Source organism: Lonchura striata, chromosome 10 (genome assembly GCF_046129695.1).
Source record: "Lonchura striata isolate bLonStr1 chromosome 10, bLonStr1.mat, whole genome shotgun sequence".
Taxonomy (NCBI): Eukaryota; Metazoa; Chordata; class Aves; order Passeriformes; family Estrildidae; genus Lonchura; species Lonchura striata.
This window is the reverse complement of record NC_134612.1, coordinates 2290936-2302353: the sequence shown is the minus strand read 5'-3', so window position 1 is coordinate 2302353 and position 11418 is coordinate 2290936. Positions and strand designations below refer to the sequence as shown.

Genomic DNA, 11418 nt, shown 5'->3' with positions numbered 1-11418 from the left:
CACCATGCAAACCAGAGACAGCCCACCAGGGTGTTCTCTGACTAACGCTTTAGGCAAATGCTAACTCTTCTAATAACATCCTGTATCACATGTAGCCTTAGAGCAAGGAAATGTCCAGAACAGGGCAGAAATCCCCTAAAGTCTTCAGTTTAAAGACAGAAGATAAAGAAATTTAAGGCTTGTTCTTTCCATTTATGTCTAAGGGGACTCTGGCCCCCCACCCGCAGTCAGGCAGTCTGTGGGACTGGTGGGACAAGTGTGCAGTCTGGAGAATAAAGGATCCTCTTCTAACATTTAGGTCATTTGTGATAGATACTGATAGAAAGATGCACAAGGCTCTTGATGTTCACTAGGGCTCCTGACAGAACTTGTCTATTGATTTTCTGAGAGGCAAGCAAATGGAAAGGCAACATCACACCATGGCCAAGCACAGCACCAGGCAGCAGTGACAGTGTGACTCTGCCCCTTCCTGCATCGGTGCTGGCCTGACAACTGCTGAATCAGCCTGGGTCCTCTGCAGAGCACAGCTCATTTCCTGTTTCAAGTGGGGAGAAGCATTGGTCAAATATGTGAGACTGACATTGGAGTGTAGGTGCTGGGGTGTCCCCTGTGCACAGCTGGGGCCAGCCTGGCTGCTCTCCAGCAGGAAACCTCCCCTGGCAGCCACCCCCTCCCTGGGGGTCTGCACCTCATGCCCAGCACAGCCTGAACTGCAGCACCCTGTACAGCAAGAAATGGCCCCCAGAAGGACATCCTGAGCAAGAACTGCTCCTGGGGCGTCACAGAACCTGCAGGATGCCGTTAGTGTTCACGTGTTCTTTAAGATTACTTTTTTCTTTTATACATGGCAATATGCACAAGTGCCTCAAACCATCCTCAAGTTTGCAGTATTTGTGAACATAGCTGGAATATTGGAATATTACTTCTGCTGTACCATAAAAAAGCTGCAGGACTGACAAGGAAGGCAAGCTATTCTCAGCATAATGATGAACCCAAAACAAGTAAAGGAAAATGTCAAAATAATTATAAAATGGGTCAACATTAAGGGTGTAAACTGTTAAGCATCTTTACTTATTTAACATTTCACGGTTGGGTCTCAGTACAGCCACGGTGTTCTGTGGCATCTCCAGATTTCAATTACATCCCTGGATAAATGACTTAGCAAGCATTAAGAAGAATCACCCAAGTTATCACAGGCTGAGTTTCAAGACTAAAAGATTTCTCAGTAAGAAATCTCCAGCTACAGGCCCTTCAGTTGGGGGCTTAGAGGATAAACACTGACAATGAACTCAACATCTCTAGCACTGCTTAAAACCGTGTCTCTCGGCCTGCAGTGGAGAAGTGACATGCTGCTTACAGACCATCTTGCTCAAATCTACTGTCTTTTCTATTTTTAAGCAAGCAGGTTTCCATTTAAAACTGCCACCTTACTGAGTTCCTTAAAGCCATCTGCTGGTTTATTAATCTGTGACAACAAAGTTTCCATCTCTGAATGTAATTAAGTGGAATCCCAGGGACAATTTAGTTGCCTGACCTTTCATTAAGAATAGCAGCATGACAGCACTTCTCAAGAAATAAGAATTGGGACCTTTATAAACCTTATTAAACTGTCCTCTACATTTGCCACTTCCAACTTTTAAAAAAAGCACTTGTGTAAAAAAAACCCAAACAAGCCAATATTAAAGAGAGAGTACAAGATAACTGCTTTAATACATTCCAAGCCAACCAAAATGTGTTTGTCATGTATTGAGCTGCATCTATTTCTGAGGTCTGCCTGGTGTCTTAGCTGTCGTCCCTCACTGTATCAGACTGGAAGGAAATGAGCATTTTAGAGTCCTTAAATCATTCTGCTTTTCCACTGCAGTTCCAATAAAGGCTTGTCCTAGAGTGTGCCTAAAAATGAACAGAACTCTGCAATGTGCTGAAAATATACTTTTATTTTCCCTTCTTATGCTTGATCAACCAAACAGAAAGGCTTAGGTCAGGCTAAAAAAAAAGAAACTTAAAAAAATCATAATCACTCTTACAAGAGCAGGCCACAAACACAAAGGACGTACTCATGTTTTTTTGCTATTCCTTACACAATCTAATTCTAATTACCACACATAATTGCATGAGGCAAAGCAATTGCCTGTAGCCAAAGGTAGAGAATAAATCCAGTGGTTTCCATGGAAAGCTACAGCTTTCATCTGCAGCTGAACTGAGCTGAATGTCTTGTCACTCCTGTACCTGCCCCACCAGCTGGGGCAACGTGCCAGTCCCTGGGACAGCTATCAGGGACCACATCCTTTGTTCCTTCTTTTCTTTGAAGAAAACCCAGATGGTTCAGTAGCAGCAGGAAGCCTTGGGCTACCTAGGAGGGTAAATGGAAAACTATTACCATTATGTTCTTCAAAAATAACAAGAGAGTAATTTTCTCCTAATAGTAGAAATTATCCTGGATTAGTCTCCCTCCTGGAAACTAGCAAGCTGCAGGTATCTTGGCTTTCTCTCTTTTGCAAACTCTGGTGTATAAAAGGCCAACACTTGGCATCCTTCAGTCAGTAGCTGAAAAAAAGTATTCACATTTCCAAAGGTGTGCACAGACCAGATGCACAATGGCTTTGACCTGAACAACGCTCAGTTAACCACCGCTGGCAGGACAGCTGAAAGCCTGAGCCAGGGTCTTGTTAACTTTTGGTTGCCTGTTGTGGCACCAAAACCCCTTCACACGATGTGCCAAAAAGTGGGGAGGGATGGTGAGAACAGGAAGGGAAAATGTGGTTTGGAGACAGCACCCAGAATACCCAGGCTGGATTTTTATGACATGGAATAAGCAGGGAGCATACCCAAGACAGCAAAATTACCAGGACTGTTGTATAGTTTATATGTTTTATGATTTAGAGGGAGATTTTCCATTAAGTATCCACAATTTACCTGGAAACTTGTTAGTTCCACAAACTATATAAAGTTCAACTTTGTATAATTTCTGGAACCAGCAGGGAGGGAATTTGAGTTGCTGGGGAAGCACTAGTGAAAAGAACAGGATACAAGCCTAAGAGCCAAGAAAGCCCAGGAAGTGGGAAGGGCTCTATTTCCTACCTTTACATATGAATGCAAGTGTTAGAACACAGCTTAGGCAGGAGGGAGAAAAGAGAATAGAGGGGAGATGCTGGCTTAGGATCAAAGGCTGGGGCTAGATTTAAGTAGTTGCTGGAGAAAGTGGGTGTGAGGTCTCAGCCCCACTGAGCCCCATGGAGTTCAGCTGCATTCCTGCTCCATTGCCCTAGAGCCCCAGAGGGACAGAGTACAAGAGAATATGTAACCTGAGCTCTCCCTGCCCCCTTCCTTCTGTCACCTCATTTCTAGTTCTGTACTCAAGAAGTGGGCTCTTGGCTGTACCTGCACCAACCTTGAAATATTCTGCTTGTCTGGCGTTGAAAGAAGCCAAAGACAGACTGAACCAAAGCCTCCATCCTGCCTGCCAGGGGCCTCAGACCAGGGAGGGGAGGGGATTTGGGGAGGCTGCCTTGTGTTCCCCCCACCATAAGGACTGTTATCTCAAGTCATTAGGCCTGGCAAAACCCATCATCTGGCAGGTGCAGGCAAGTGTTCCCTGACCATGAGCTCTGCCGGAGCAGTGTCTGAACCAACAGAACCATCGTGGGAGGCTGCCTAGTACAGATGCAGCACAGTACCAGCCTCAGATGCAGGGGGTGAAGCACCACTGGCTCCAGTTTCTGTGGTGTCAAGTGCCCAGCCCCAAGAAAATGTGCCTGCAATTACAGTTCTGAGCACAATGCATGTTTTAGTCAGCTGCAGAAAAGCCAGGGAGTTGGAGGAGGTATCCGCTTACAGCAGCAGCCCCCAGTTTACACCAGCTCAAGCCTATCCATCATACAAGCAACCTACTGTGAGCAAAGGCCCCACCTCTTTACATCTCAGTGTTCCTCTTCTTCAACAGGGACTATTTACAAGTGTATGAAGTGACAGGGCATGGAGCAAAGGCTTCAAATGGACAGAGGACAGGTTTAGACTCAGTATTAGGAAGAAATTCTTTACTGTGAGGCTGGTAAGGCATTGGAACAGATTGCTCAGAGGAACTCTGGATGACCCATCCCTGGCAGTGCTTAAGGCCAGGCTGGAGGAAGCTCTGCTCTGGTGGAAGATGATCCTGTCATGGTGAGGGAGTTGGAATGAGATGATGTTTAAGGTCCCTTCCAACACACACCACCCTGTGATTCAGGATTTGCTAAGAGTGAGTGACCACACTCAGCCTGAATAAAATGCTTACTGGCAAGAGCAGAATACACTGAAGGGAAAGGAACTTGACACTGAAAACCAGCACCAGTTCTCCAGTGGAGTTTAGGCTGGGAAGGAGGAAAGTGTCATCACTGTCAAAGATCTGCTTTGAAAGCTCAGCTATAGGAACTGTGGTGTTCTGTGACAGCCACATCCTCTGAGTGAGCCTGCTGTCTCTTTTAATTAGCCCATCTCCATGGACATCTCGGGATTTTATGTTACACTCCTCGAGAACTGTCTTTACCTTTAACCCAAGGGGGATGAAGTATCACAGGACAGTGTAACAAAACTAATAATCCGTAGGAGATGGAGACTTTCCTGTTAACCTGATGCAGGACTGTGAAAGGAAAAGCCTGAATCTCCTCTGCCCTCTTTCACTTCTTCTGTCTATTGAAATTTTTGTCTGATGCCCCATCACTGCCCAAAATATTTGCAAAGCAGGCACCCTCCTGCCTGTCCTGGTTCCTTAGATTTGGTATTTCAGATTTGGTATTGCCCGAATGCACTCCTGAAAATACACACCAAGAAGATGAGAAAAAACAAGAACAACAAACCCACAGCTGGGATGTTAAACAGAGGTACAGACTGAAGTGTGCAACTGAAGACCCAAGGCAAACACCTGCTTGGACATCCTCAGTTTTGGCTTCTTTGGGACGGTGAACAATACTTTTGTTCACACATCTAGTTTGTCACACTCAAAACTGCTGCAGATCAGGTGATGTGGAAGGAACCTGCCACCCCCAGCAACATGTGACATCCTATCATACCCATAAAGCTCAGTAATATCAAACAAATCTCAGCATTGCACAGCTGACAAAGAGTTTGCAGTGGGAGACAGAACCACTCCTGTTTTACAGCATCAGCACATTATACAAATTCAAGCAAGGCTGGAGTCAGCAGAACTGATCTAACCTTGCTATGTAAGAATCCTCTGCTACGCAGCCCAAATGAAATAAAAGCCAAAGCAAGCAAATTAAACTACATCCAGTAATTGCCATGCTCCTGTTCAGAAGGCCCCAGGGACAAGGGAATGAAGATGACATCTATGATGACGTTCAGTGATGTGATTTCTTTGAAAACTGGCATGTGACATGGAGGAGAGATGCCCATTGACTAGAAGAGGCTCATGGGGTCAACTAGACTCCAGCACATTTAGCAGTCAATAGTGCCAATGGCCAAGCAATGCTCTAATGCAGCTGATTACATGGGCCCAGTATTCACACAGCTGAACCAAGCTCCCTCCACTCTCTTGTCCCCTACACTGCTTGACACCCTTCTGCCCAGGAACGAGGGCAACCCAAACCAGAAGTAGATACCCCAGTACACCAGTAAATGCCCAAACTACAGCACAATCTTTCTCCAGCCACCCTCTCTTTGGGGAGTAAGCATAGCAAATCCAGATGACTTCATGCACAGAGCATCCTTTAGTGGCAGCTTCCTTTCCCCTGGGTTTTTATCTTCAAGGCCTACCAAACTGTACCCCTGCCCACCAACCACCTCTGTTCCTGGGAATGTGTATTCCATTTCCATCCCACACAAGAAATCATCAGCTGGCAGATCATATGGACACAGCTCGTGCCTGTTCTGCCAGCAAAGATGCTGGGCTGCAGAGCAGTTAAAGTCTTGTCATTGCCCAGAGGCAATCTTTTCAGGCTGATATTACAGCTGGAGTGCCATGAACAGATATTCCTCTCATGCTTTTTCAAAACACCCAACACAGCTGCATCAGCAGCTGCACAGTTGGTTGTGCCAAGAGCAGCCAAAGCAGTTTCAGTACTGTAGGGTGGGACAACAGAACACTCTCCTGATGTTTCAAGCATGACTGGGGTAACTCTTTGGGGTATTGCCACAAATTTCCTTCTGAGAAATGGGCTGTTGTATGTTGTGGCTCCCCATTTATATTGAGATTTATATTGGTGTAGCTCTGGGGTGCTCATGTTGGCCCTGCTCTGCCTTCATGGAAAACCTGCAGTGCCCTGTGTGAGACAGAAAGTTGGCAGCCTCATTTAGATCACTTTTGGGTTTGATTTCATCAGTGTATTTCCAGATTTTTATATATGCCTTGTAAAATTTTCCAGAAAGCAGAAAATCTGTTCTGTCAGGTCACATTGTGAAGGATATGCCAGTTTGTCCCTCCACAAGTCATCAAGACATACTCCCCCTGGTCCCATCCTTCTCTGCCAAGAGGAACTTAAGAATCTCTTGATTTAAGGAATTAAAAATAGATAGGAATTAAATATATATAACAAACACATATTTTTAATTCCTATACTTAAAAATATATGAATTAAAAAATCTCCTACTGCCAATATCGTCCAAGCAGAAAAGGTAACACACTGTGGGACTCCTGAAAACACACAGCCAACTCTTTCATAGTGACCAAAAAGAAAAACCCATTCTCTTGTTATGAGCTGCTCTCCACTCTGTGCCCTCATGGCTGCTGGCCCATCTTTCACAGAGCTCAATGAGACACCCCATAACATGAACCCATGAACATCTCCCACCCAGCAGCAGATCAGGTGGATCCCTGGATGAACATACTGCACTCCTCGTGAGCTGAAGGCACTGTAGGGATGAAAATTCCTTTTTTTTTGGCTCAAGAGAGGTGTTGCAGTGCACAAGGCAGCAAAGCCATACACAGAATATCCACACTGCAGACACGGCCCTGGCACAGCACATGGCTGCAGGTTTGCATGATGGCAAAGACTGTGAGGAGTCCATGTGGATCCTAGGAAGTGGATATGGAATTGGCTCTGACTCCTGAAACATCATCTTCCATAGTGAAGGATGGGCCCAAGAAGCAAGACTTCAGAAGGTGAAGAGCAATAGCATGTCTTTATTTTTTCAAACATCTCTATCATAAATTCAAAGTTTGGGCATAAACATCATGTGTTTTCCTGGACACAATTTCAAGGAAAAAATAAAACCTGTACTCCAAAGTCTCATGTAAAAATTTTAAAAGGGCAGACAGGGCAACAGCACCTTAAACCAATCCTATTTGTAAAAACTCGTATTTGATGAGCAATGCAGCCTGCAGGTTACTATAGCAGCCAGATCCATCACCTAGGTGACCAAGCACCAGTGATACCAACATTATCCTATCCCTACACACAACCTCACACTGTGCACATTAGCAGCCTTCCACTTCTTGGAAGCTTCTCTTCATACCAACAGATGGACAGCAGCAAGGCATATGGACAGTCTGCAGGAGGGGTGAGCTCTCCTCACAGCACCAGCCTGCCTTGCTAAGGAGAATTATTTCTGACAGCACCACCGTGGAAATGCTGGGCACCTGAGGCAACCAACATGTGTAACCTGATTTACTACCAGAATAATAAGTAGCAACTTGCCTGAAAGCTCTGTGGAAAAGCTTCTGGTGGCCAAAGAGTTCACTTAACGTAGCAGAGGGTCTGAAGCATGAATCTTTACAAAACGGAGACAATGTCTTGAGGCATTGGCAAAGTCTTCCCCCAAGGAAAATTACTTTTGGAAAGCCAAACTTTCAACAAGGAATACCAAATCCAAAAAATTCCCAAATCAATACCTTACCTATTCCATGGGAATGATCTGCTCCAAATAAGGCCAAAAAAGATGTTCCTCTAATGTTCCACTGATGGTGTGTAACTCTGGGTATCTGAGGAACACTCCTGAGTAGAGATGTGTTTGTTTACAACCAAGCAACACTTTGCTCTGATTACAGGGGCAGATTCAACTCCAGACTCCTGGAAAATATGGACTTTTTTTGGTAACAATGTTACATAATTGGTAGCTTCTGTAGTCTGAAAGTATTTTGGTTGCTTTAGCTAAAGGAAATTAAATGGTATTAAGAGATTTTTTTTCTCCTGTTTTGTCAAAGGCTGCCTTTATATCCCATTGAGAAATTACTCGAGACAGAAATCTCTTTTCCTGGACTTTGATAAATAGGGATGACTCATTATTTCCCCATTTTGCTTTAAATATCCTGTCATCCTTGTGGTTTGCTTTGTTCAGCTATTCTCTCAGCTTCACACAGCACCTGCTGTAATGACACAGGAAGTCCTCTGTGGTTCTTCTGCCTTTTCAGTGCATCCCCTTATCAACAGAGCACTCTGACCTTTACACATCCCCCACTTTACTTACCCAGCAGACACTTGCAACCCCTCAAGACAGCCTTTCTTTGATCACCACTTCCTAGACACCAGGAGATTACATTATCTTGGCAGAGCCAAAAAACATGTGGTTCCTTTCCAAGGCTCTACCCTCATTGAAGCACACTCAGCTTTGGGGCTGCAGTTTAAATTTTCGAAGTAAAATGAGCTGTTACAGCTTCAGGAGCTGGGGAAACTTCTTCAATCAAATTTATTTGTTTGAATCATGATTGTTAGCTTCCTTGTCTTTAGCCCATCTTTCACTGCCCCCTCCCCCCTCCCCCGTCCCTTGTGCTCAGCAAAGACAGTGGTGTCTTTTACCTGCTTATCCATGCACAGGTTGAGAAAAGACCATTGGAAGCCAAGCCCTTTGTAATCCTGGAGAACAAAATAACTGTCTTCCTGATAAAGCCAGTTTTCTTCTCTGTCTCTCACTGGCTGATGGTGAGATAACACCAGCCAAAGAAAAGATCAAAGTCATAGTGCTGAATCTGAGAAGATAAAAGAAAAAAATTCAGAAAGAAAGGAACAGTGGGCAGATGAGAGAAATAAGAAATGCATTTCTGCAGCAAAGGATATTTTACACTGAGGCTAGACTAGGGCAGAAGTTTCTAGGGAAAAACAGGGCCTCTGTGTTCCAGGGAAGACATCTACTGGGGCCTGAAAGATTCAACCTCAACACAGAGAACACTTGAGCAGTGGAAAACAAAAAAAATAGGAAATGAATAAATGTTTTATTGTTAGCTGAGAACTGCACATTCTTTGTTGTTGACAAATGCAGCTTGAATTTTGCAGAGCTTTTGTATCTGCTTGCTTCCCTCATGAAAATGCCCTTCAGAGGAAGGGGTGATCCAGGAGTGCCCAAGGCTCCCACCCTGTCCCTGCAGAGGCTGGAGCTGCCTGGGGCTGAGGTTCAGCCTCAGTACACGAGCCAAAGCCCAGACTGTGTGAGAGGAGGACATACCTGCCTTGATTTGCTGATGTCATGTAGGGAACAGTGTGACCTGGAAACTTCCAGAGGGACTGGCAAGGTGAACAGAACACAGGGATGCAGTCAACTGCTCAAGAAGCTCTGGTTTTTGTCTGTGAATTATATTAAATAATGCTTATTTAGTTCATAACCCTAGCAGTCCTCTTCACAGAACTGGGTATCCAAGGTCAGGATGCATTTCAGGACGCCTTTCAGGACAGCTGGATATACCTTCAATGAATAACTGCACTTTAAGCAGTGAGTTTAATTAAAATGCATCACTACAATGGAGAAAATATCCAGTCCTCGTGCCATTATGCAATAGTGCACTCAGTGTAGAGATACAAGATAAACAAGGAACACTCCGACCTTGCATATCATCCTGCATGACTTAACTTCCTATTACTTTTTCCCCTATTTCTTTCTCAATTCCTAGTTATAGTTATATATTTAGGAAAGATAACAGGCTACATGAACTTTGCAGAACTGCCAACAGCTGCTCAGGTGGAACTCTTACTATTATGAGGTTGCAAGCATGCTCACCTGTGCAGAAAGAAAACTTCCTTCACAAAATACCTTGTTGGTCTTTCCTGCAGGAGCAATGGAATGCTCAGTTGTTTCCAGCTCCATGCCTCTGAGAAATTAAATGGGTCCTAAATGCTGTAATCCCGTTTTGGCTTTCATTTTTATCACTCTCAAAACCAAGTCTGCAGCAGAAGGCTGTAGTATTTTGCCTGTTGTTGCAAAGTGCAAAGAGCAGCTCAAGATGGCACCTGAGAGGCAGGAATGTAAAGCTTCCTATTTTATATAACGACAAACAACAGAAACATTATTAATCTGTTTCTGTGTGGGGAAGGCTCACACTAGAGAAAACCCAAAAAACCAGGAGAGAACTGCTTGATGAGATCATGGAAGGAGACTTTCAAAGGCAGGGGGCATAGAACCTTTGGATTACTTTCTTCCCTTTTTATAATGCATAGAGGACATGAAAGAGGTTTTTCAGTAGTTCTTTCTTATTCTAAAAGGAATTTTTTTGGTTCCTGCTTCTCTTTAACATTAAAAATTCAAGTCTTGCCTTGAATAGAAGGCTCTGAGGCAAACAGCATCAAAGACGTGCATAAGTCAGGATCAAGTACATTGGTAAGGACATTTGGTTAGTGCCCATCTTGCACTGGATTCTTAAGGTTGCAGATAAACTCAAATTTGAAGATTCAAAAACCAAACCTAATTTAGTTCAGCTGCAACAAATACTTTTAGAATAGTAAAAAATTAACATCTTAAATTACTAATGTTTTAACTTTAAAAAAAATAAATTATGTATCCCCAGAAATTCACAGTTGTGTTTGGCAGAAGAAACCTGCCCCCTTCATACTTCAAGTGAAATTAGTGATAAATAAAAATAGTGATAAATAAAGCACCTTTTCATTGCCTTTGTGTCATGGTGAATATGGTCTAAGTTACCTTTGGAAACAGACTTGTATCCCACACCCTTTTTCTGCTGAAGGGAAAAATACTTTCTCAGCCAGCTGGTCTCTTTTCTGAGTAGGAAAGCAGCAGCAGAGCTGTTGGAGAAGGACTGGAGACTATTTCTTGTGCAACAATAGACCAAACTTCAAGTCTGTCATACCTACAAAATGCTAGATTATTTTCTCCACTGCTTGTAGGAGTAGGAAACCTCTCAGACCCTTGGGTGTTGAAACTAACTGCTAAAAACATAAAAATACAAAATAAAAGCACCTTCTTGTAACACAAACATGTTGGATTTGGAAGTCAGCAAGAGAAAGCAGAGATGGTGCATCTGATGACATTTTTCCAGTTTCTTTCTCAAGGTAGATCTGAGTTTTCCAAACTGAAGTGTTATTGTAACACTTTTCCCCTGTTCTGTATATGTGGTTTTGGTGGATTGACTATTGAGTATTGAGTTAGGGATGCTAAGAGCCTGCCTGTGTTCTCCAATTCCTGTGGCTAAGTTGCCCTACTCAGAATTAAATGATACATTACACCCTGAGTCACCCTCTACTAATGCCTGCTAGATGTTTT

The 11418-nt window shown here is 43.7% G+C and overlaps 1 long non-coding RNA gene across 1 annotated transcript; it reads right to left on the bottom strand.

Moving 5' to 3' along the window:
* Positions 1 to 1919: 1919 nt before the first annotated feature.
* LOC110484865 (uncharacterized) lies at positions 1920 to 8211 on the bottom strand. Its single transcript, XR_002467828.2, has 2 exons — positions 7831 to 8211; positions 1920 to 2353 (listed from the first exon to the last, which is right to left on the bottom strand). It is a non-coding gene; the product is annotated as an uncharacterized LOC110484865 (long non-coding RNA).
* Positions 8212 to 11418: the final 3207 nt, after the last annotated feature.